Raw genomic sequence first — 26,988 nt, forward strand, 5'->3', positions numbered from 1 at the left:
GTAGTCTTGTCAGGTATTATTTATGTATTATTATTTTGCTGAAAAGATGTGAAAATATGAAGAATTAGAAAACAGAGCAGCTAAAGTAAGTTATAATGAACCATCTCAAAAAAACACAAGGGAATAAGAGCATAATGACAACACATTTTCATTATTCTAAAAACAAATTCTAGCTGATGGTTAAAACCTATTAATTGGATATTTTAGCTACTTACCCAAGGAATAAGACTGTAATAAATAGCCTTTCCTACCAAGGGAGAAAACAGAACTAGTATCGTTTCATTTGGAGAATCTAGTTTTCTTATGTTACATAATTTGTGGGTATCGAAAAAGTGGACAGTGTATTGAGAGAATATATTAGAGTTACTTCACTGGAAGGCTTTATATTTCTTCAATAGTTTAGGTATCAAGATGTTTGAGGAAAAAGTTGAAGAAACAAAGTGGAAACCTTAGTGACATGACAGCTATCCCCAGAGCATTACGATGATTCATAATTCACAGGAGAGCAAGGCTCAAGTGGATCATACATTTTATGGTACAAATGGGATTAATATTGTGCCTCACAGATACTTCATGTTTATAACAAAGAAAACCACACTTCAGCATCCTCCTTCTAATAGATTAGCATTCTCCTTCTAATAGGTTAAGGTTTAAGAGGAAGAATGTTAGAATATTTTAAAACTTCCAGATCACCAGAAGACCATTGGTGGCTATTGTCTAAAGCTAGAGATAATTTTAACATTATTTTAGTTCTTTTCTTAGGCCTCTGATATCAGTTAACATTACTGTGTGGCAGTGCTATGATTCATATGCATTGTTGGTGAAACACTGAAACATATGATCATCTTTTCACCGTAGCAGTTGCTTTACTGGCATATAAACTTTAAGACTATCTGTTCCTCTTCTAAGTTATAACTCTAAGAAGTAGTTCTAAAACATTTATTTGCATGAATATCTTAGAGAATGCTGTGAAAAGAATATATTGGTAAAGCCACTGTGAAACTGGTAGCTGTGGACAGAGACCATGGCTAGAGAGGTTACAGCATGTGTGCTGCAAGGGGCACTCAAGCCAGTTTTGGAGGTCACCCTACCACTTTCCATTTTGTCTGTCACATACCACTTTCTATTTTCTTCAGTTATTTTCCCTTTCTTCTCCTATTCATTTTACTCTTATGGCTTACCCATTATACCTTTATTTAGTATTTTGCCATTTTATGTGTATGATATCTAATTATTTGTGTATTTTCCCCTTAGAGAATGTCTTATGAGAACATATAATGAACATTTAAATAATTCCCACTATGCCTATCAGAGATGCTCAACAAATGCTCATTGAGTTTTCACAAGCTAGTGTTTTCGTTCTGTGGCTTACACAGGGGGGTATCAATATCATTAAACTCTAGAGTAGGGTTCCTTTCATTACTAGGATTTGCATATATAAATTTAAATGTCTAATTCATTTAACTGAGACATAGTGTTTAAGCATGATTGGTTTGGATTATTAACATATTGTTTATATATCAAATTAAATGTTTGATGGGTCAAGGTCTCCAGTATTTTTATTTTTGTTTTTATTTTTCAAGCCAGAGCCTTGCTAAGTTGCCCAGGCTGGGCTTCAACTTGGAATTTTCCAACTTCAGCTTCCCAGAGTGTCGGGATTACAGGTGTGCACCACTGTCCCTAGCATTTTGTATAGCTTTTATATTCAGTTGGAGCATGCAGTTAGTGATGATTTTCTCCAAAACATGAAGCTAGAGATAAACTCTCTATATCTTCTGTAAAGCAGCCAAGAAAGACTGAATATACAGCTTCAGGGAGGAAAATTTGAGCTATGGGGCTGTGAAGTCTTATGAACCAGCTCTCTTGGGGGGGAGGGATGAGGGAGAGAGAGGAAAAGAAAGAAAGAAAAAGAGAAAGAGAATGAGAAAGAAAGAGAAAGAGAAAGAGAAGGAGGGAGGGAGGAGGAGGGAGAGAGAGAGAGATATTTTGATTTTCTTGTTCATAGGCTTTGGGAAAGTTAATTAAACCCATTGGTGAAATGTCTTAAGAAAAAAAAAAAGAAATGTCTTAAGGAATGTAAGAGTTATCATGCAACCACTGTTTGGTTTATTTATTCTGAAGTCATGTTTGATATTAAAATGCTCTCTTAGATTCTAGCTTATTATTTGCTCATCTAGTTTGAAAGGATAACAAGAGAGTTTTGATAGATGAATATTAAAGTATGTTTTGTCTCCTTACAGCTTCTGCTAGGTTTCTGCCCAGCATTTCTCTGCAACCCTAAATAACCTGAGAATCTTGGCAGAGTCTTCAAGGGTTGGCAATGCAGGGCGAATCTATGATTTCTCAACTGTCCAAATATTCTGTGACTCTTGACCTCAGCAGACATTTCCTTCTCTTCCAAAGTAACAGTGCATTTGGTGAATTACTTTGTTCCTCCCCCAACTACCTCCTGTGGCAGAAACACCACTATTTCTAAGCTGGGATAAATCAGATCACTGGCTGGAATTAAGTAGGGTCCTGTTGGACCCTACTGCACTCAGAAGTAGGAGTTATTTTGGGGTCCCCGATAAAAACATAACCAAATTAAATAGAGTTTCAATTTGTAGTGTGCATTTTCTTTTTCAGCCGTGGAATGTGTTAAAAAGATATATTTTCCCTTTAAGAAACATAGATATTTATAATATGTCAAGACCTAGTTTTCTTAAAGCCATTTCCATAGAGGACTCTTATTAAACTACAATTTTACTATAGATAATGATCAGATGCCTAAATGAGGCATAACTATTCTTTTAGAGGACTTCACTGAAAGCATTTTATGCTACATGGATTGTTTTCCTTGAACATTCCCTGTGATTGGTACAAACCTTTGCCAATGAATGACAAATTTACATACACATCATGTCAGCCAGCAATACTTTGCAGCTTTAATTGCTTTAGCTTCAGGCATTCCATGTCAAAATAGAATGTTTAATGTCCTGCAAGTTGCTCTGCTTCTTTGCAACTTTAAATTATTCTGTAATTTGCCTATTTTCTTTCTAAGGTATTGTCCATTAAGTCATTTAATAATTTATAATATAAAATGCATGATGCAATTTTAAATAGCATGTCCAGCTTCTTTTTTTTTTTAAAGGTTCTAGGCTAGTTTGTCTCAAAAAGAATAGAAAACTTGAAATATTTGCATTAAGTGTTTACTCCCTACCTTAGATCTCAGTGGGAAAAATCCTCCTATACACTGCTAGACCTTTAATATGCACTGGTGTGTGTGTGTGTGTGTGTGTGTGTGTGTGTGTGTGTGTGTGTGTAACTTTTGTTTTAGATAAAATACCATTGAAAAATCCCTATGAGGTAGACTTATAGGCTTCATTTAGGAAAAGGGTGGGATTCTGTGTAGGCAAGTATCACTGGTAAAGATGACTTTTTTCAGTGTCTGAGAGAATGAATGAGATTGGAAAAGTTATTTGTGCTCACTTAGTTAAGTCAATTTTAACAAAGATGAATTAATATACAACACAATATTTGATGTATCTTTGGTTGTGATAAGTTTGAGTGATATTAAAAATAATCTTTTTTCACCCTCTTTTGCAGTACTAGGTATTGAATCCAAGGATACTCTCCCACTGAGCTACATTCCTAGTCCTTTTCATGTTTTATTTTGGGATAGGGTTTCATTAAGTTGTCCAGGCAGCCTTGAGCTTGTGATCCTCCTACCTCAGCTTCTCAAGTAGCTGGGATTATATGTGTGAGCTACGGTGCACAGTGAAAGAATATTTTTCAAGTTTACAATAGTATCTGACTTTGATCATTTTTAATTGTAAGATTTTCCATTTGTAAAGAGCGACTGTTCAGTAACTATTTTTTGATTGTGATATTGCTATTCACATGTAAAATGAATTAGCAAAATTTACACAAATGTTTAAAAGTCAAAGAATATCAAGCAATTGTGTTTTTCTCTATTAAAGGTGTCATATTCAAAGATAATCTATTAATAAACTATATAGTTTAAAATCATTTAACATAGAATAATGAAAAATAACATATTCTTTAATATATAGTAAATATTTCTATTTTCAAAGTAGCTTAGTCTTCGATGACCAAGTGATTGTATCTTTTTTGTTTTTGAATGCTCATGTTTGCAAAAAGATAGTTTTATTTGAAACATTAAAAAATGCAAATTGATAGATTCATGTATTATACACTCATCTTTAATATCCCCATCTTCTACATTTCTCTAGTCATGAGAGTGTTTCTTTATTATATTTTTCTACTGAGTTCCTAGAATGCCTCTGGTCAAGTCTAGCTATAATTTTTTTTTTTTTTTTTCAGTACTGGGTATCAAACTCAGGATCTTGTACTTGCCAAGCAGGAGCTTGTGTCACTAAGCTAAATCCCCAGCCCCAAGTTTAGCTATAATTTGGTTATTGAGCATGATTCTTAAAACAGGCACAAACAAATGGAACTGGTTTTCTAAGGATTTTGAAACACTGATAAAGTTAATAGTCCAATCTGTTAACTAACACACTTACATATTCAACACTTTTTATGTTTTTAAGAAGGAAGAATGCATTATTGAATCAAATAATTTCCAAAGATATTTAATCCAAGATTGGCAGCATCTGTTGATAGTCCTTCACGTGGAAAAAGACTTCAGAATTCAATGATATTTGTGAATCAAACATAAGACTTCCTGTGGGATTTTAAAACTGGGGATATAGCTCAGCAGCACAAGTGCCTGCCTGGCAAGTGCAAGGTCCTGGGTACCAGTGCCAAAAATAAATAAATAAATAAATAAATAAATAAATAAAAACAAAAACAAAAACTAGTGTATGCTGACATTAGAGTATTTGAGCACCATGAGAAAGCTTGCCATTGTTGGTTTTAACTTTAATATTCCTTTTTGGGGTGGTATCACATGAGAAAGATTGCTAAAGGTAGATATTTTGAGATGGTAGTGTATTTCTGTCAACATGATCTTAATTGGTAATTATCAACAAAGCACATCATTTTGAAAAAGAAAAGGCTTAAAAGAGATGTGTAGTATATTTGTAATGTGCAGAAAATTAAAGCTGTACTATACTTTGTTTTGCTGGTTTCAAATTCTATCTTTTGACTTAGTTTGTGAAGTAAGGAAACTACTTTGAAAGTCTGAGTTAAGGGGCAGGTGCCAGCATTTTCAACCTCTTGTTTCCCAAACAGCCTGGAAAGAAATCTCTCTGCCTGGGTTAAATTCAGCAGAGATAAGAATATACTTTGATGAACAATAAGAACTCTCTTGCTGCATCACAAAAGAGCAAGTTTAGATTATCAAGTAAATTGAGATTATTTGCAATAACATATCTTCTTTCACCTATTTATTGAATCTGTGATGGAAACTCTGCCCAGAAAATTTTATAAAGCAATGTTGAGATAAGCTGGGCCTAACGCTTCTTAGAGGGAGCACCCTACTAATTGCTAATTTCCAGAACACCCATCGTAATCGGAACGGTCCTCCACCAAGCAAAGAGAAAGGTATGTAAGTCAAAACTGATTCTTCTATTTGCTTCTTTAGATACGTGCTTTTTTTTCTCTTGCTATCTCTTTGCAATCCTAAGGAATAACTTGATACTCCATCACATGCCTGGGGTGGTGAGGGCACAGAAAGGGTGAGGAGAGGGGTGCTTGTGGCTATATTTCTGTATTGAATTTAATTTTTCATTGATAATTAGACTCTCAAAGCCACCTGATATTTTTGACCAGCAGGAGACAAAAGCCCACTGATTGACTCAGGGGATACGCAGGAGTGGCCCCCGCTGTGCTCACACAGCATCTCCACAAAGCCTAAAAACAAGAGCTGTGGCAAATTGGATCACCATGCAAGTTTCAACTGGCCCATTGTGTACAAGTAGTAAATTGGGAGCTGATATTTCTGAGAACTATTTATTAGCAAAGCTTGGTGTTTTACTCTTTCCCCACCCGTCCATCCCCCGCACCTCAGTTTTCTTCAGCAAACAGCTTTTTACCAAGTTACATGAGCAATCCATAACACTTACAAAAATTCAGTTAATTATCCAAAGATCTGTCCAGGCTAGCAATGTAGTGATTACATATGACAAATTGAGTAAAAAAAAATTTCTGTAATTTTAACTGGCATTTATATGTGCATAATTATACAAAGGCGAATGGGTGATGTTTGCAGGAGTTTACTGAAATGCAAAAAGGTAGAATAATATTTAAAAAAGTCAATCTGATCACTACATGTCTTATTCCGATTTTTAAATGGAGATGTTTCAGTGACAGCTTTTGGTGGAGTGATCAGCTCTAACCATTTAGTACAAAAAAGGTGTGAAAATACTAGGCTGGGGCCAGTTAGCAGAAATCATAGTTATACAAGCCTAGACTTGTATGTCTAACAGAAGAATTGATAACTCTGGATTTTTTTCAATCTGAGTAATGCAGAGAGAGAAAAATAGAGTCTGTTTCATTAGTTGCTTATATGTATACACCATCTGTCAGAGTTTTATTTTTTAGCGAGTTAAGAATATAGTAATATCATTACTATCAATCTCATAGGGAGAATGCATACATAAACTTGTATAATTGCAAAAAATTAAGTTTGTTAATCTCTCACAATCAGGTTTTTTTCTCTGATTCTTATTCATTTGCTGAGCATTTATTCATTCGATCTTCTATGAGCACTAGTACATATAGTATATTTCAGTTTCTGTGCTCTCTCCTTTTCAGCCAGTGTATAAACTATTTCTATGGATATTGAAAGGATTTGATGAGAGGAGCTCAGAGTGATATAGTTAATATTGGTGTTCTAGCCAGGAACACCACGGAGGCCATCATAGAGTACAAACATGCTCTGGTTGGAATTTTGTTTCAGAGTCTTAGAAATAAGTCATCAAATATTAATCAATGCCTATGGTATCCAATAATTTATTAAGTGTTGTAGGGAATGAGAAGAGCATGTTGCTTTGTTTCTGACATCCAAAAATTTATCGTTAATAGGTAGATAAAAATTACCAACATAAAACAATAAGCAAATTATTCAACTACAGAGGTTGTGAATATAACGTTGCAGATATCTGAATGCCAGATTATGCATTTTTTAAAAAAATTGATGTGTTGACTTCCTTAATTGGGTAACTAACATGAGGTGGGTGGAGTTATCGTACTTCAGAAAATTGTAACACAATTCACAGGCATCTTAATAAAGTAGAAAAAAAATTTCCCTTGACTCTCAGGAATCAAAGCAGGCCATGGAGACTCAGGACCCAAACATTCTGAGCAATACCAAAGATGGGGGATAGCATTAGAATACGGTATGTGGGCAAAAACTGTGTTTGTGATCACTGATTTTTAAAAATTAGAGAAACTGAAGAGAAGCAAAATGAGAAATACTTGTAGGGGGCTGGGGATTTAGCTCAGCGGCACAGTGCTTGCCTGGCAAGCGCAAGGTCGTGAGTTCAATTCCCGGTACTGGAAAAAAAACCAAAAAAAAAAAAAAAAAACCAAAAAAAAGAGAAATATTTGTAACAGTTCCTCACTGCTTTGCAATGAGGATTAAATGAGTTAAAGCATATAAGGTGCTTGGCACATACTTGACTTTAGTAAAGCTGATAGTTTTAAAAATAAACCTGCCAGAAAGGCTGACTAGTTTCTCAGTTCCTGAGAATCAAGACTAAGTTGCAAGTGATGATTCGGTCTCTCTGCCTTGGCTCTCAGAGGGTCAGGCAGGGAAGGTGTCTGTTAGACACGATCCTCTTTGATAGCCAGGGCTGGGTATTGGACACCATCCTCTTTGATAGCCAGACTCTGCTTATAGTTGCAGCACTTACTCTTAAAACTGTCCTTTTGGCTCACCACAGAAAACGGAGCAAATTTCTACATCCTGAGAACTCCCCTCTGTGGCATTTGACATTTTTCCTTCCTTTGGTCTTTAAAAAATTTCCTCTTTCTCTGGCTTTTGGGATAATCACCATTTCTTATTTATCTTCCTTTGTCAAGCTTCTCTGTCTCTCTTGAGGGTTTTCTTCTTCTCCAAGTGCACCCAATCCACTTTTAAAAAGTTTTAAACCTGAGATGGAGTCTCAACTCTATAGCCTTTGTAGGTGGTTCTTATTCTCTTCCACAACATCAGTTCTCATGTAATGACTGAGGATTCTTCATGCCCAGCTCCAGCCTCTCCACTGGGCTTCAGAAATGTGTTTCCAACTTGTTGCCCCTTATAACTTCTGTATTATGTTAAGTGAAACATTCCCATACAAAAGTTTATTTTTCACAACCAAAACATCCCCTTTCTTGCATTCCCAATATGTGTTACTGTTATTCCTATCATACAGTGCCTGAATGTACAGATTGCCTGGGATTGCGGGGTTTCTCAAGTGTGGGAACTTTCTAAACTAAGAAGGTCCTGGGAAATCCATAACTATTCAGTCGACCTCACTACCTACAAAATTTCACAAACCAGACACCTCTGATTTTTCCTCCATGTCCTCTTTCTCTCATCTCCTACCTCTAATTAGTCACCAAATTCTAAGTATCATATTTTAGAAACCACTTTTGAAACTCCCTTCTTTTAAAATTCTGTACCTGGATTCAGATCTTTATTATTTCATACTTGGTTTATTGTGAAAGAATCCTACTTGGTAACCTTGTGTCTTGGTTACTTTTCTCTTGTTGTTGAGACAAAATACCCAACGCTCAAAATGAAGGAAGGAAAGGTTTATTTAGCTCACAGTTTGTGGAGGTTTCAGTCCATACTTGGCTGGCTCCGAAGCAGAAGATAGCAAAGCAACAAGAGCAAGTGGGGGAATGGCAGCCGAACAGCAAACAGCCAGAGCAAAAGGGAGGAATGGCGGCAAGCAGCTTCTTTCCCACCCTTACATTGTAAACAGGCTACCCCCATCTAAGGGGCCTGTAGCTCTCACATAATCTCCACGCCCTCCTCTTCCACAGGCTCAGGATGTATACAAAATAAGCACCCTGGCTTCCTGCTGAATCATTTAGCCAAACCTCTAGACTCCCCAAGTTGACACAATGTATCAACCATAACACCTTGACTTTGAACTTACTCATTTTATACACTACTTGAGTAATCTACATAAATACAGATCTACTTATCCTGGTGCTATTAAACAATGAACCTAAAAGCTAGAAGAGATAAATCCATGGAGAAAATTCAGTTTTTCCAGAGATTAGAGGGTTTTGGCTCTTCAACTCAACCACAAGAACCCTGTGACTCCAAGAGGAACTGATTGTAACCTTCCATAATAGATCTCTGTTAGAGATCAACACAATTTTCTCCTCAGCATCTAGATCAATTCTTTCCTTCTGCTTGGACAGGAGTGCTTTCTTTTTAAAAAAATCGTCTTGAACTATAGTCTAATAAAAATAAAACAAAACAAATCTGCGCTTCTCTAAATAGTAAAAGAATTACTGGTGTTAGGATAAGGAGGTAAGAAATAGCACAAAAATAAATTTTAATTAAAAACAAAAATAGAAATTTTACAACCTGAGTATATTACTTCATCTTCCTCCTCTTCAAGCTGGGACCTGTCTCTTGTTTCAACTATAATCTCCCTAGGAGTGGTATCATTTGTTGCTTATTGATGGTATGCTCCATCACCATGACAGATAGATGTTTGAACTCAGTGTGTTGTGGTTTTAAACTTTGTCCAGAAAGTTTTCAGTATGTGGAGCATAACTGTCCTTCCCTTGAGTTGGAGCTAGGCTTTCTGACTTGCTTCTAAATGAGTAGAATGCGGCAGGAGTTAAGAGTATGCAACTTCCGGAACTAGAACATAAAAGGCATTGTGCATTGTGGCTTCTGCCTTGCTGTCTCTTGTTGAATCACTGGCTCTGGACAAAACCAGGTTTCATGTCATGAGGACTCATGTGAAACCTCAGGGAGAAATCTGTGTGGTAAGGAACTGAGGCTTTCTTACGGCACCAAAAACTTACATGCCAGGTGTGAGAATGCATCTTCAGCTTGAAAGTGATCTGCCAGTCCCAGTCAAAGCTTCAGGTGACTGTAGCCCCTGCCAATGACCAGAATGCAACTTCGTGAAAGACCCTGAACCAGAACTACAAGGTAAGTGCTGCCAAATTCCTGACCCACAAAACTGTGTGAGGTAATGAACAACTATTATTGCACACCACTAAGTTTTGGGGGTAATTTTATTATGCAGCAATAGGTAACTAATACAGGGTAGTTTTGTTTGACCTTTTCACAGCTACTTTTTTCTCTTCAGCCTTTTTTCCAAATGCTCAGACCTTTAGGTCATAATAATTTTCACTGATTCTTCTGCAAAAAAGCTATATTATTTCTCCCTCATTTACTGCTCTGTTATATTCTTTTATGGCTTAATGCTGATTTTCCCATGTGCTCATTCTGCAGGCCTTTTCTATCCTCCACTTTTTGGAGGATGATTTTCATAGGTCTCTTGCGTTTTTTAAATATCTTATCAGCAAAAACACTAATTGTCTTTTTGTTCTGGATGATCTGTTTCGAGGATGCAGGTTTGTGTACTGTCTGGTATAATAAAATCATGCCTTCCTCTGGAGCAGAGGTCAGACAGGTTTGCTGACTGACCATTATGAAACATTGGGTTTTGTAAGTCCAGAGCTCCTCAGCTGAGGTGCAAATCCACTGCCTGGGCAGGGTTCATGTGGGTCCTCTTCATCATTCCCCACATTTGGAGCGTAAGTAGAACTGAAGTAAAAATGGTGATTGTGTGACTTGCTGTGCCAGGGTGATTAGGACCCTATGGCTTTTGCAGACTAACTTTTCAGCTTGTAAGTAAAGTAAAACCTCACAGTATTCATGGCTCTTGACAGTTTTAACCCATTTTCCTCAATCCCACCTAAAGTCGTAATCATGTCCGTTTTCAATGAATTCTTTTATTCATTTGCCGCAGGACAACTGGTCATACTTGCAGACCTCAGACTGCTTCCCATTTTAGCTACATTTTTTGAGAGGAAATGTGGCAAATGCCTCAGCCATGCGTATCTCAAGCACACCCTTCATTTCTGCTGTGGAGCTGTATGGAGTGACAATATTTTTGTTCGTTGTGCCTTCCTTTTATCCTTCTCCATGGAACTATGACATCTCCCACTTTCAAGATAAATGTATAAGACTTAACTCTTCTGGGAAATACTTACCTGTTGTTCTTTACCTAATTCTGGCCATAGTCTGACCATGGTTTCTGTCTCCTTTAAGTGCTTAGTGCTCATAAGTTAATTGTAGACATAAATCTATCATTTAAGAAAACACATTTTATTTAGATTTTTTTCCTGTATAGGATAAGAAACTCCTTGAAAGCAAAAAGACTGGACTTTTGCTTCCCCAGGAAGACATGCAGATTTGGATGTAGCATGCTTTATATTATGGTCACTAACCCAGTGTCGGCAGACCCAAATGTTTTTGTTCAATTCAGATCTCATCTGGTGACATTGTCTTGCTTTTTGAACACAGGCTTAGGAACAATCTCTGACATAGCCTGGGTCCTAGGAAGCAGATGGCAAGCCTTGAAACTGCCTCTGGCTGCACAGCAGAGCCATTCCTCTTTGCTAGCCCAAGTCCTTCTCCCGGTGTTAGCCTTTATCCACGACTTTTTACTCTTTCCCTCAGGCTCCTGTGGTTTAACTCATCCCCTGGAAAAAAACACCACCAGAGCTCTGGAAAAAAACACTACCAGAGCATTTCAATCTTTTTTCTAGTGAATAACTCTTCATTTCTCTTTCTTATGCTCTTTAATGTTCTTTCTTTGAGTTACGTTTCGGCTCCTTTGTTTCATATTCTACTCGCTATGGGAAAACATTAAGAATGAGAACTAAACAAAAAGAATTAATGTAAGGAGAAAATTTGGCGGGGGGAGATTTTCCCTTTCAATATTTAATCTGTTCTGAAAATACAGAATTTTGGTTAATCTATCCTTCACTTTATCTGCACTCTTAGAAGTTTAGTCCTTGTGGGCAGATGTTCTATTTTATTTAATTTTTTTGTAACTTTAAATATAGCAACTCCTTTCTCCAAACCCACCTGTCTGAAGGCTTGTGAACTTGAAGCAACATGTGTACACTTTCCTTTGTGTGTACCCATGCATGTACACACATCAGGAAGGGGAAAAGAATCTTCTCACCAAGAGGGCTCTTTCAAGTGTCCTCAGCTAGTTTTAGAATTGGGGAGTAGGGTGATGAGGCAAAGGGTGAATTTGTCCCCTGATGATTTACACAGGCAGCAGCTTCTTCAAATTCTGTAAGGTTGGAAGACAGCAGGTTTCCCTACCAGTTTCTTGACTTTCCTTCCTGTAGTTTGAATGATCTGAAGTTTTCTTTAAAGTAGTCCCAGGAGTAAGTAAAATTAAGGTTTATTTTCATGTTGGGATCATGCAACATGGAGATTCATAACCAAAGCTATTTTACGATAAAGTAAGATGATACACAATGTGATAAAAAGATACGGTGACTGTTTAAATTTTAAAAAAATATTACAGTACAAGACATATTGGCAGTAATCCCCCTCAAAATACCCCTTGTGCTTTGAACAACTTATTCCATCATTCTGAAGCAGTTCTGAAAGCCTTCTTTCCTGAATGTCTCTAGTTGTGTTATTGTTATTATTTTGATGTCCTGAATAGATTTGAAATGTTTACATTGGATGGTAATTTTGACTTTGGGGAAGAGTCAGAAATTGCAAGATGCCAGATCTGGTGAATAAAGTGGACGAGCATGCACCGTGTTGTTTTACAAGCCTGCTTTTCTTTTAGGGGGCACTTGGCAACAGCAGTCACTGTATTTTTGGCCATATTTGTAAAGACACTCGTGAAAGACTTCCAGACTTGTGAAAACCTGCTTCAGAAAACAGCAAGAATGATAGGATAAGTGTATTCAAAGTGAATGAGAGTATTTTGAGGAGAATTAATGGAAAATGTATCTTTTACTGTAATATATTTTTTGTATTAATACTGTACATGTTTGGAATACATGATGTCATATTCATTTTAGGGATAGGTGCATGTCCTTAACATAGCTTGCTTCTTTTTATTACCCTTCTCCTACCCATGTAATACATTTTTCAAATTTAAATACATGCTTTATTTTTTGATCAGCCCTTGAAATGGGAAATGCAATGTAAACTCCTTTTCTGTACTACTATTCTTGCAAACTGCTATAAAAATCCAAATGAAAAGAAACATAGGTCAGGAAAATCTGTTTGTGAAAATAGAAAATATATTTGTGAAAGTAGGAGATAGTCTTTTTTTCTATTTGTTTTTATTGTAGAATTAAAGTGGTTTTTTTTGATTTAAAGATTTTTTTACATTTTTTTTCTCTGACTTTTAGAGAAAAATATACCTAAGGCAATTCATATTTTTACCTGTGTTTCAATTTTTAAAGGCTTTTCTTCTAGATCAGATTATTACCTGCATTACATTTTTGAGTTTTCTAGAAATTGCTATATAACTGGCGGAGATATTTGGCTTGAATTACTTTAATATGTGTCAGAGTATTTGCAGAAGACATGCATATATTTCTCAAATTATGAAATAATTCAAAGATACATAAAAGACAATAATATAACAGACATCAAGATTAACCCTGTTAAATTTTTTCTATTCTTGTCCCCAATCCCACTCTTTGCTTTCTTTTTTTAGAGGTAATTTACTCTTACTATGTCACAGGTTAGTATCCCCTAGAAAAAGGTTCTGAGATCCTGAGATTTATATGTGGATATTTATTTGTGGGGTGTGTCAGTAAACATGCTTGTGAAGGGTGAAAGCAGCACGGCTGGGTTAAAGGAAAATAGGCATTTTAACTGACCCTACAGAGAGTGCTGAAGCTGGAATGTCTGGACAAAATTGTGTCTTGAAGCAAGGAAGCCAAACCTTGTGTTCCCTCATTGGCTGTAGCCTTTTTGCAAAGAGGGGGTGTAACCTTGGGCATGACAGCTATCTTCTTTGGCTGGTTCCTATAAACATCTGCTTGCAGACTTTCCTGGGAACATGTTTTTGTGTCTCATGGATGAGTTGCTGGAAGTGGGATTTCTGGATCATCTGGTAAGTGTAGGTTTAATTTTATAAAAAATTGCCAAACTGTTTCCCCAAGTAGGCGTGCCATATCACATTCCTGTGTAACAGGAGAGGACTGGTTACTCAGCATCCTCCTTAGCACTTGATATTGTTGTTTTTACATCATTCTAATAGCTGTGTAATGACACCTCATTATGGTTTTAACTTGTACTTCATAATTTCTAATGCTATTAATATTTTTCATTTATGTAATTTTTTGATGAATATTTGTTCATATATTTTTCACATTAAAATATTAAGTTCCCCAACACTGCAAAAGAAAAATTAGGTTGATTATTTTCTTATTGCTGAATTTTACAAGTTCTTCTTTTGTTCTGTTAATAAATCTTTTGTTATATGTGATTTACAAATATGTGATTTATAAGTATTTTCCCTGTCTCCTGATTTTTTAATGATGTCCTTCATAGAGCAACATATTTTAATTTTGATGAAATCTAATGTATGCATTTTTAAAGATGGATTTTCCTCAGAACTCTGGCTAACCCAAGGTCGTGACAATTTTCCCTCTGCATTTCTTCTGTTCTTTTTCTGTCTCTTTCTGTCTCTTGCTCTCTCTCATTTCTTTGTCTTACACATGCTAGGCAAGTTCTCTATTACTGTGCTACATCCTCAGCCCTTTTTAATTTTGAGACACGGCCTTGCTAATTTGCTGAGGCTGTTATCTAAATTGCTGTCATTCTGCCTCAGACTGTCAAGTTTCTGGGATTATAGGCATTTTCCATTAGGCCTGGTAGTTTCATATTTTTCTACATTACATTTAGGCCTCTGATTCATTTTGGGGTAATATTTGCATGTGGTATTTGGTACATTAAGTTTACATTTTTGCATATGGATTTCTAGTTATTCCAGCACCATTTACCAAAAGGACCATTCTTTCTCTATTGAACTGACTTTACATCTTTTTCAAAAGCTCATCAACCAGGGGCTGGGGATTTAGCTCAGTGGCACAGTGCCTGCCTGGCAAGTACAACATCGTGAGTTCGATTCCCGGTACTGAGGAAAACAAAACAAAAAAAAAAAACAAACAAAAAAACCCCCCAAAACCCTCATCAACCATGTTTGTGTGGATATATTTCTGAATGTTCATCTTTGTCCAATGTCTCAATTACTATGACTTTATAGTATAACTTAATGTGGGGTAATGTGACTTCTCCATTTTTGTTCTTTTTCAGAACCATTTTGAATATTATAGTTCCTTTACTTTTCTATATAATTTCCAGAATCAGCTTGTCTGTATTCGCAGACTACTTTTCTAGGATTTTGACTGCTTTTGTGTTAAATCTAGATCACTTTGGGGAAAGTTGACATTTTAAGTACATTCAATTATCTAATCCATGAACATGGATTTCCTTAGGGCTTCCTTGACTTCTTTCATGAGTGCCTTAGAATTTTCAGCATATAGAGTTGCACATACTTTAGTTTTCATAGAGCCTGGTACTGTTTTTGAACTTCAGATTTCATTGTACATCACCAGTGTACAGAAAAATGATAGATTTTTGTGTTTTTACTTTGTATCCTGTGCCCTTGGTAAATGTACTTGTTAGCTTTCAGAGCTTTTTGTACATTCCCTGGGATTTTTGTAGGCAGATAAGGATGTTATCTCAATAGGGAAGGTTTTAGTTCTTTGTTTCTAATCTGAAAGCCATTTTAAAAAAGCTTGTCATGTTGCTCTTGCTAGGTGTTCCAGAACAGTAATGAATAAGAATGAAGAGAGTGAACATTCTTGCTCATTTCCTATTTATAAGAGGAAAGCATTAGGCCTTTCATCATTAAGTAAGATGTTAGCAGTAGGTTTTTGGTATGTGCCTTCTGTCACATTGGGGAAGATCCTTTTTTTTTTTTTTTTTTTTTCTAGTTTGCTGAGAGGTTTCTTTCTTCATTTCCTTCCTTTTAAAAATATCATGGATATATGTTGATTTTTTACACGATTTTTTTTTCTGGACATATTGTTAAGATTGTGTGGCTTTTCTTGTTTTGTCTGTTAAATGGTGGATTACATTATTTTTCACATGTCAAATCATCCTCCATTTCTGAAAAAACTCACCTATGAGTTGTCATGCACAGTTACTTGTATATACAAGAAATTTGATTATTTAATATTTTGTTGAGTATTTTTGCATGTTCATAAGCAATATTGCTTTGTAGTTTTCCCCTTTTTTCTGTACTGTCTTTGACTGGGGGGTCATGGCCGTGTTGGCTTCATAAAATAAATTGCAAGTTCTCTTTTTCATTCTGGGAAATGTTGTAAGGAAACTAGTGTTAATATTTTCTTACATATATGGGAGAATTCACTTGTGAAGTCATCTAGTTCTAGAGTTTGTATTTTTTGGGAAAGCTTTTAGCTGTAAGCTTTATTTAACAAATGTAGAACTACTTAGTGATTTATTTCTCTTTTGAGTGAATTTTGGTAGGGTCTTTCAAAGTGTCTTTGGCAGTTGGGGCCTTTCATTTCATCTAGGTTGTCCAATTTATCTACACAGTTTTTTTTTTTTTTTGTTTTTGTTTTTTGTAGTATTCCCTCATCTATCTATTGCCTTTGAGTTTTGCTGTGATTTCCCATTTTATGCTTCTTGTTGGCAATTTGTGTCTTTTTTCTCTTTCCTGATAAATCTGACTAGAGTTTTATGTATGTTTATTATTTTTTTGAAGAGACAGTTTTTAGTTTCACTGATTTTTCTCTTTTGGTTTTCTGTTATTAATTGATTTTTGACTATTTCCCTCTTTCTCCTTTCTTAGGCTTTATTTTGCTTATTTTTATCTAGTTTCTTAAGTTAGACAATAAAGGCATTGATTTGAGACCTTTCTTTATTTCTCACATGCATTTAAAAATCATGATTTTCCTGCTACCTATTGTTTTAGTTGTGTCCTACAATTTTGACATTTTGATGTATATTTCATTTTTGTCCTCTTCAAAATATTTTCTAGTTTTTCTTGAGACTTTCCTTTTGCTTGTGGGTTACTTAGGAGCGTGATTTTTCATTCCCAGCCCTTGGAAGGATTTCCAGTTATCTCTCCTTGCTTTCTGGTCTAACGCTGTTATGGCCACACAACATGGATTGAATGAATTTAATTCTTTAACATTTAAAAATTTCACCTCAGTGAATATTCCCTAAGCATTTTAAGAGTGTGTATAGTGTTCTACTGTGTGGAAATCAGTGTTCTGTAAATGTCAATTAGATTACAAGTTGATGAAATTCAAGCTTATATATTTTCTGCTTTTCTGTCTACTTATTCTATGGATTATTGAGAAGAGTGTTTCAGTCATGAAATATAATTGTGAATTTTTGCATATGCCTTTTCATTTTATCAGCTTTGTTTCCTGTGCTGTACAGTTCTGTTATGTATATGAATAGTTAGAATTGTTAGGTTTTTCTTCTGAGTGACTTGAGTCTTTTTTCATTATGTAAAATTTCTCTTGGTCTTTGGTAATTTTCCTTATTTTGACTTTGATAGTAACACACTCATTCACTCCAGCCTCTTGTTTTTCTCTTTTTCCTCCTTTTGTCTTTTTCTTTTGGGAAGGATACTGGGGATTGAGCCCAGGGTCTTTGCACTGAGCTATATCCCAGCCTGAATCATCAGGGTTTACTAGAGGAACAGATAATACAAGATAAACAAATGTACAAGGAATTACAAGTTTGGCTTACAATAGTCAGCTACAGAGTTGGATGAGGAAGTGTTCAGAGGGTGTCTGCACGCTGGAGATTGAAGAGCCCAGGCCCGGGCCTGGAGCTCGCTGCAGTGTCGGTGCAAGTCCGTATCAAAAGGCTGATGGGTCTGCGACGGAATGCTGAAGAATCTACGATGAAGGCAGGAGAGCTAACACCAGAAGGCTGAAGAGTCCAGAAAGAAGCCCAACAGTCTGCACCAGAAGCCAGGAAACGACCAAGCTGAAGGTGAAGACCGGAGCTCCTCTGAAGAACCAGCAGCCAGTCCTTACTCAATTCCTTTTATTATGCAGTCTACCCGCTCTGTGGGAGGTGGGGGTGGTCCTCCACAACCTCTGCATGCCTGCCTCTTGCACAGGCTCAGGATGAATACAAATTAAGCACCCTGGACCCCTTCTGAGTTGCATAGTTAACCCTCTAAACTTCTCAAATTAACACAATAAACAACATCCCAGAAGGGTAAGGGCGTGTCCTTTTCATCCCAAGAGGCAGAACTGCTGAGTCACTTAGCCAAACCTCTAGATTCCCCAAGTTGGCACAATGTATCAACCATAACACAGCCTCTTTACATTTTTAAAATTTTGAAATAGAGTCTCTCTTCATTGCCCAGGCTGAACTCTTAAAACTTGAGATCCTCCTGCCTTAGCCTCCCAGAATGCTGGGATTACAGGTGTGTGCCCCCACACCTGGTTCAGCAGTTCTTTCATTAGTGTTTACCTGGTATATCTTGTTCTATCTCATTATTTTTAGCTTTTTTTAATCTTTAGGCTAAATGGATTTCTTTTAGATAGTATATAGTTGAGTTCTTTAAAATTCTACTCTGATAATCTCTGTCGTTTCACTGGTGTATTTAGATCATTGACATTTAGTGTAACCATTGATAGAGTTGGAATTAGGTCTACTGTTTTATTAGTTTTCTGCTCATTCCTTTCATTTTCATACCTTTGTTTTTAATTTTTACATTTTTTGCATTTATATGAGTATTTAGGATCCTATTATGTATCTGTAGTGGCTTTAAAATATATCTCTTGGTACATAAAATATATATTTATATTATTATTTCTTGGCTTTTTGGTTAAGATCAAGTGTAAAATATATATCAAACTTTACACAATCTACTTAAATTAATACCTTATCACTTTAGAAAAAATTAAGAAACTTTAGGACACTATACCCTTTCTCATTTTTGACATACAGTATGTATAGTACTTATCACACGTATCTACCTACATTTAAACTGTATTATAATTTTTATTTCAGCAATTTACGTGCCATAACAAACTTTATGATAAATAACACTATATTTCATTTACTCAAATATTTAGAGTTTCTGATTTCTTTTTACTATTACTGATTTTCTAATCTTCTTTCTGTTATTGCTTTCCTTTAATTTGAAGATCTGTATTTAGCATTTCTTTGAAAGCCTGTTGACTGCAGACAAATTTTCTTAGTTTTATTTCATCTAAGAAAATCTGTATTTGACTTTATTCTGATGGATATTCTTAATATAGGATTAAATTGATCTGTTTTTCTCTTTTAGCAGTTTAAAAATAATTTTCCTGCCATCTTCTGGACTCCATAATTTCTGATAAGAAAAATACAGTAATTAAATTCTCTCATCTCCCATATAATTTTTCTTCTATCTACTTTTAAGATATTAAACTTTACTTTTTGTTTTAAGGAATTTCATTGTGATATGTCTAGGTGTGGTTTTAAATGGTTTATCCTTGTTTTTTGCTGAATTTCTTTGGGATCTGTAAATTTTTGCCCAAATTTGGGGAATTTTCAGCTATTATTTGCTCAATTAGTTTTCTATAGCATATTCAGGTCTTTCTATAACTTTAATGTGATATTAGACCTTTTGATATTGTTCCTCTGATCTCTTAGGCTCTGCTTATTTTTTACTTTTTCCCTACTTGTTTTCAGATTGGTTCTGAAACATCTATTTCCAGTATACCGTTTTTAAAAAAACTTAAAAATTCAGTCTATCCTGGTTATGCTTCTAAATTTTTATATTAACCACACAGGGGTACCTGTACCATCTCTCAGACCACTTTTCAGTCTCATTTGTGCAGATAACTCATATTCATACTGTAGTTTATCAAGTAGATAGTTAAACAGACTCTTCTGATCTATCTTCAAGTTCACTGGCTCTTCTTTTATTTCATTCTGCTATTAAGTCCCTGGTTTGGATTTAAATTTTTTGATAATGTATTTATCAGCTCTGGATTTTTTTTATTTTGAAGAGAATAATAAAAAAAGAACAATAACAAAATGCCAACAACAAAAACAAAAACAAAACAAAGCAAAAACAATAATAATGATATGGGGTTTCAGAACAAAATGATAGGAATTAACTGGCTATTATATTACATATTGTTATCTTCAACGAAGTTGCTCAAATTACCAGATACAAAAATGCAAGGTTGATCAAACCATTCAGCTCTGGATTTTTAAATTAGTTATTGTTTCATAGTTTGTAGTCTTTGCTGAGACTATCATTTCATTTGTTCTAGATAATTTGCCTTTACTTCATGTAACATAGTTTTAATAGCTGCCATAGATCTTCTTTGTCTGATATTTACACCATTTGAGTCATGTCAATGTTGGTATCTGCTGAGGTTTTCTGAGTTCTTTGTATACCAATTAGTTTTGGATTGTATATTGAACATTTTGAATACTGTGTTATGAGTTTTTGGATTCTGTTAAAACTTTCTGAAAAATGGGTTTAAGAAACATAGTAGGTAGTTGAACTTGTTTGATTTAGACGGTAAGTCACTTTGTTTCTGTAGGCTTGGTTACAAAATCAGGTTATTTTCCAAAGACTGCGGAGATAATCTGGTGTTTACAGTTTAGCTACTTTTCATTAGTTGTCTGCACCGTAGCTCAGTTCTCAAAGCTTTTGCTGTGCTGATTCTTGTAGAGTTCATGCATGTTCAGATGGAGCTCAAGCCTTCATACAGAGATTTAAAGGAGTTAATACTTTTACTTTCTTCCTTTCCAGTTCTTTCCTTATTCAGTAGTTCCCAGTTAATCTATTCTGCATTTCTATATAGCTATTATGTGTCTAGGGATGCAGGGAGGGTCCATATTAACTCATCCTACCATGGTGCCAAATTCAGGAGTCTGCATATTATGTTCCATTAAATTATTAATTATACTTGTGTATTTTGTTTTTGCAAAAAAAAAGATACAATTTTCCATGTGATATTTTAAAATTGTACAAAACGTTCATGTAGCGAGTGATGTCCACATTCTACCATTAGTTCCTTACATCCCTTTGCCATCTTTGCTCATGTTGTCTCCTGGAGGATTTTACTCCTTCGTTGTTTCTTCAAAAGGCTGATCTTAAGCCTGCAGGGCCTTGAGGGAGAGCCCTCTGGTGAGAGCTAGGAGAATGAAGACCTCAGCCCTACAACAGCAAGAAACAAAAGTGTGCCAACAGCCATTTAGACTTCAGAAAGGCATAAAACACAAGCGTCTGATACCGGGATTGCTGCAGCTTTGTGAGATCTGAGCAGAGCAACCAGATAGGCTGTGCCTGCACTTTTGCTCATGGAAACTGAGATTAATTTATGTAGATGGCTGTAAATATCTAATTTCATAATTGTTTGTTGTGCAGCAGTAGAAAATGAGTATAAGCACTTAAGGCAGTTAGTTATTCCAGTATTCTCTATTTTCACACTGTTATCAACACTGTAATGTAGAATGGAGTTCATGGAGTTTCTGAAGTAATTTTTGAATTACCCAAGATCACAATGGGTTTACCCCTTGTTAGGGTTTGGATTTAAAGTGGCCCCCACAGCCTCCTGTGCTTGGAAGGTGATTGGGCGATGGGGGTTTACAGCTGATCTACTGTTAGGAGACGGGGTCTGGTGGGAAGAGATAGGTCACTGCGGGTATACCCTGGAAGGATCTCAGGCTCCGCCCTTCCTTTGATGCTTCCCAGCTGCCATGAAAACACCTGCAAACTGTGAGCCACAATAAACCTCTTATTCTTTCACTTGTGGGTGTCAGGTGTTTTGTCTAAGTGATAAGGACAGTGAGACTTCTTCAGGAATCATTCATTGAGTGATTGGCATGTGCGAAGCCCATCTTTAAGGTGAAAGGGTATCAAGATGACTATTATCCTTCCTGCTTCAAAGGAAGTGATACTGTAGGAAGTAGGGGAAGATACAATGAACATACATGAATAACAGTGATATTACAGATTATATTCATAAAGTGTCATAAAATAGGGATACACAAAATGCTATGGAAAAGACCTCCATGAAGGCTCTGTTAGAATTCCATTTCAGGCATATAACATGACTACATCAGTGCAGCATTTATAGTTCCAGTTCAAAAAACAATAAAGCGTGGTTTAAGGGATGAAATAGTGGTTTGGGAGTCAGACCGGGATTTAAATTCTGCCCCTTGGCCTTTCTAGCTGTGTGATCAAGACAAGTGATATAATTGTCATTCAATTTCTTCATTAGTAAAATCTTTTACAGGCTTTGTAACTTTAACTGTGATCAGAAGCAAATTATTTAGAACATGTTCCACAAATGATTTTGCTATCTATAACTACTGATAAAGAGAAGCAGTTGGAAAAGGGAGAATTTAATACCAATTCTGAAGGGAGAGGAAGACGGTCAGTCAGTGGTAGCAGCAAAAAGAGAGAATGGGCTAGAGCGATTCAGGAGGTAGAAGACAGGACTTTGAAAATGATGATATAGTGGGCTTAGGGAATGAAAGAGAGAAATAAAAAATATCTGAATGATATGACTGACATCTCATATTACCTCATTTGATCTTCTAGCCTTTAACCTGGCAGTAATAGGTCACAGTCATTATATGCATGGGCTCTTGAGTCAGCTTGTTTTGGTTGTAACCCAGCTCTTGCATACTCCTGCAAAGTGATTTTGGACAAGTTACTTAATCTCTGCTAGCTTTCCACTTGTGAAATGGGAATTCTCACAGTACCTATTTCACACAATGCTGTGAGAACTAAATGTAGTTTAGTTCTTTTGTAAAGAACTGTAGCTTTTGTAAACGTACACTTTAGGTATTATCAACAAAGTACATATTCTTATTAAATCAATAGCTATATCAATATATTAAGTGTATCAAAATATATCAGCATTTTAATAACAAGCTATGCTAAATACATTTTATAAAGATATTGGAATATATGAATCATTGTTACTACATAATGCTACTACTGACGGCGTTTGGCGCCAAAGCGTCACTTCAGCAACTTGGCATTACTATCCCATCCTCTCACTTTCTCTCCCCTACTCTTCTTACCTTCCCACTTATTCATCCTCCAGGGATCAGCATCAGTACCTTCTTTCCCACACAGTCTCCTCTGACCCTGCCTACTTCAGAAATTTCACATTAACAGACTTCTGTTTCTCTAATGGCACTTGTATCTGCTCCCGCATGGACTGATGATACAAAATCCTTTTCTTTTTTTCTCATTTAATTTAATTTTTTAAAAATTAAGGGGCCGGCGATATAGCTCAGTGGCACAAGCACTTGCCTGGCAAGTGCAAGGTCCTAAGTTCAATTCCTGGTTAAAAAAAAATTAGTACATGCAGTTTACAATCATCTTGGGAAGTGAATACATGTATGTAATATAGCTTGATTCTTTTTTTCCCCTTCTTTTTCCCTTACCCACTCCCTTCTCCTCTAATTTGCCTTTCACCATTTTCTTTCTTGTTAATATTATTCATTTTAGCTCTTGCTTATGACACATATCATTTACATTCATTAAGGTTATCAGTCCCTGCACATGGCATATCTTTATTCTCCTTATTTTCCCTCCCCTCCCCCTTTTCTTGAACTGCATATGTTAGAAAGTCAATAAATATTTGTTGAATGGTTGTGTAAATTAAGAGCACTAATAGTATGTTTAGAAGCTCTTAAACTATTTCTTTGCCTTACTGTATTAGTTTTTTGCTAATGACATGGTACTGTTCTAATTCATAATAGGAGCTCCCACAGTAAAGATATCAAATATACAAAATGGTTAAGTTTCCACTTGCTCTTATTGGAGATTGGTACTCACGGAAACCTCTGTATTTCTTGGGCAAAATGGTAGTTCTGGGGGGAGCAGCCAGTGGGTGTCTGGGTACAGGAGTAGAGAATGCTGGGTGCCCTTACAGATTCGGTAAGTGGAAAGGTTACATGGATACTTAAAAATTATTTTGAGATTTTATAAGGTCTGACTTATAATATTGTGAAATCATAAGGCATACTTTTGGGTTAGAAGGCGTTTGTTTTGAGTCTAGGATTTTGATGCACAGTGAAGGCTCATGCTTTGCCACTGCTCGGACACTGGAGCATCAGGTGCTTCATCTCAAGATGCTCTCAGGAAGACTGTGTTTCCTTTGACAGCAGGAGCGTAGGAATGAATAATATGTTAAACAGCTCTTAGAGCAGAGTCTATGAATGGGGTGTTGTGTTATCCCGGAATATGTGCCTTTTCTCATCTACACTGCAAGGCAGGTATACTTGTAATTATCATATTACCTAGCCAGTTAGCTGTTCTGTGAGACTATGATTATGCAGACCGTAGAAAGAACTTTATTTATGAACTTATTCTCTAGGAAAAAAAAAAATCAAAAAGCTAAGCCAGCACATCATCTAATTCTCAATGTAAAATAATGCAGAAGTGCGGAAGATGAACATCTGATTTGTCACATCTGATACACTAATGTTTTATCCAAAAGGAAGAACACATTGTAACTTGCTCAGTCATCTGCATAAACACCACCTGGCCCTTTACAGGCACCTACTCAAGTAACAGGAGTCAACGAATGGCAGCTCCGCTCGTAGCCTTTTCACTGGTGGAAATAGAAATGTCTCTTTTCTTTCTTTAAAAACAAAGCATTTATTTATCAAAGCAGCAGCATTTAATACTTCCTTTTCAACAGCATAAGATCTAGGTGGTTAAAACCAAGCCAATGGAACCTTCTGCATTGTAGAATATCTGATCACAAATTGCCTAGATTTTGAACAGCTAAAAAAATTCATTATCCTTTAAAAGGACGGCAGATCAAACAAGACCTTGTGCAATAATATATTTCTTGCAACCTTAAACTACTCTCCCCTTGGGTACATCAGTTAGTAAGTTTTACATTAGAAGTAGCTGCAGCTTTTAGTGTAAAATATTTTGTTAGAAATGGGAGGATTTTTTCCCTTCAAACTGACACATTCTAGTTGTATGCCTCAGTGAGCATACCTTTGTGCTACATTACACACAGAGAGGTAGCATCTCATTTCCCAGTTGTACTAATAGAAAAATGAGGAGCCTGGATCACTAAGGTATACTGTACCAGTCTTGTATTTTTTGAAGGCAAGTTAGTAAGAGGGTGAATGAAACTGATATGATTTCATAAAGAAGGGGTTAAGACTAAAAATCTTACTCCTATTTTATATTCAACTTGGCTACAGGGTGTCAGCTTCTTTGTTTGGTCCTTGGAGAAAGCATTGCTAAACTCTTCATGCTCTCCACCTACAACTGAGTAAAGGTCTTCTGGGCATACTAGTTTTTTGTTTTTTTGTTTTTCTTTTTTAAAGAGGAGATAATGTTGGAGGCCCATTGAACTCTTCTCTGGGCTCATTCTTTTATTGACTACCTATGGGGCATCTTTAGTTTCTCAAAATTTCTACCTATAGATAAATCTTCTTGTCCTCTATCACCTTAAATTCTTCCTGAGACCGCTTGAAAAGTGACAGTCTACAGCTTTTTCGTATTAGAGTCCTGGATCGTGTGCCCTGAGTTAGTGCTTTTATTTGCAGATTTTCAGTGTATCTATTTGGCGGTGAGGGTAATTGGGCCCACCCTGTATTTGGATTTAATGCATTATGATATTGCCAGGGCATCTATGCCAACCTAAGGCAAGTGTTTAATTTTGTTTACACTACTTAAGCGCATCTTTTCTTAGTCCCTGAAAGATTCCTATTTTAATTGTATTCCTTTATTCATGTTGGAAAAATATTTTTGGATTTAAAAGGGAAAGAGACCTTACTCTTTTCTCAATTTCCAGTGCAGCCTAGAAAGTAATTTTATCATTCATTTACTTTAATAATACAGTAAGTTCAAAATTTCTATTATGCGCTGTTGTTGGATAGAGGGTAATGAAATGTAAATATAGTTCCTGCCCTCACACTGGTTATACTTGAAGTTTGAACAAATAGTCATCATTATAGGAAACTCATGATTACAGAAATAGAAGAAGGAGAGCAATTTCTAAGCCAAATAAAAGGAAAGTGATAGTGATTAGAAAAAAATTTATGGAGAATGGAATCCATGCAGATTCTGTAGGTGAAATCCACATTTGTATGGACTTCATTTTTCTGTATAAATATTTCGTTAAGGTGTCAAAATGCAGTTGTAATGAGAATTATGCTAAAGAATAGTTAATAGTAAAGTTACAGTATTCATTACCTTCTTCCAGAATTTACTGGAACGAACTGATTGGAAGTCAATTGTACTATTTAATACTAAGAAGGTATGAACTTCATCAATAAATAGATACGTAAAGTAATAGCTATACTACCTCAACAAAGTGTCAGCAGCTGCTTCAAATTTGAAGTGATGTTTGGATGTAAAATGATAATAAAATTGTCTCAAAAGGCAAAAAATAAGAAATGTTGAGCCAATAATAACAGGTAAGCCATGAAATCCTGTAGTTATAAAAATATTTCTGCTTTTAACATGAATTCAACAATTAACATGAAATTACATTTCTGAGCACTTATTATACACCAAGCATTATGTTGCCTGTCATCTAATTTAATCTGCACTACAAGCCTAGGGAACAGGTAATATTAATTTAATTTTAGAAGTAAGGAAAGACAGCTGAGGATATAGCTCAGTGCCTGCCTGCAAATGCAAGGTCCTGAGTTCGATTTCTGGTACAAAAAAAAAAATCAACAAGTAAGGAAAGACAGATAGGTCCTGTAAGTTTCTCCAGGTGAGGCAGCTACCCACATCTACCTGATAGTAAAACCTGAGCTCTGAGAGCGTGCCGTTCTCAGGAGCTGAATGGCTTATCTCTACAAAACAAATGTGAATTTACATAATTTAGGTGAATAAATTGGAAGTATTTCTTTCTGACGCTAATCAAAAGTTATAAAATCAAATGTCAGGCAGGTGCTTGTGCCACTGAGCTATCTCCCTGGCTAAAATCAAATGTCTACAGGGAAAATGGGCAGATCTCATAATTTGGTGAAGCAGAAGGGTAAAAGTGAGTGGTGGG

At 35.8% G+C, this 26,988-nt stretch overlaps 1 long non-coding RNA gene across 1 annotated transcript in view; it reads left to right on the forward strand.

Annotated features, from left to right (window-relative positions):
* Window positions 1-9,814: 9,814 nt before the first annotated feature.
* LOC102005816 overlaps window positions 9,815-26,988 on the forward strand; it is an 89,253-nt gene continuing 72,079 nt past the window's right edge. Inside the window, exon 1 of the long non-coding RNA XR_260951.1 lies at window positions 9,815-10,072. This is a non-coding gene — a long non-coding RNA (uncharacterized LOC102005816). The remainder of the gene's footprint in view (window positions 10,073-26,988) is intronic.

This window comes from Chinchilla lanigera, unplaced genomic scaffold (genome assembly GCF_000276665.1).
Source record: "Chinchilla lanigera isolate Chin_1 unplaced genomic scaffold, ChiLan1.0 scaffold00022, whole genome shotgun sequence".
NCBI lineage: Eukaryota > Metazoa > Chordata > Mammalia > Rodentia > Chinchillidae > Chinchilla > Chinchilla lanigera.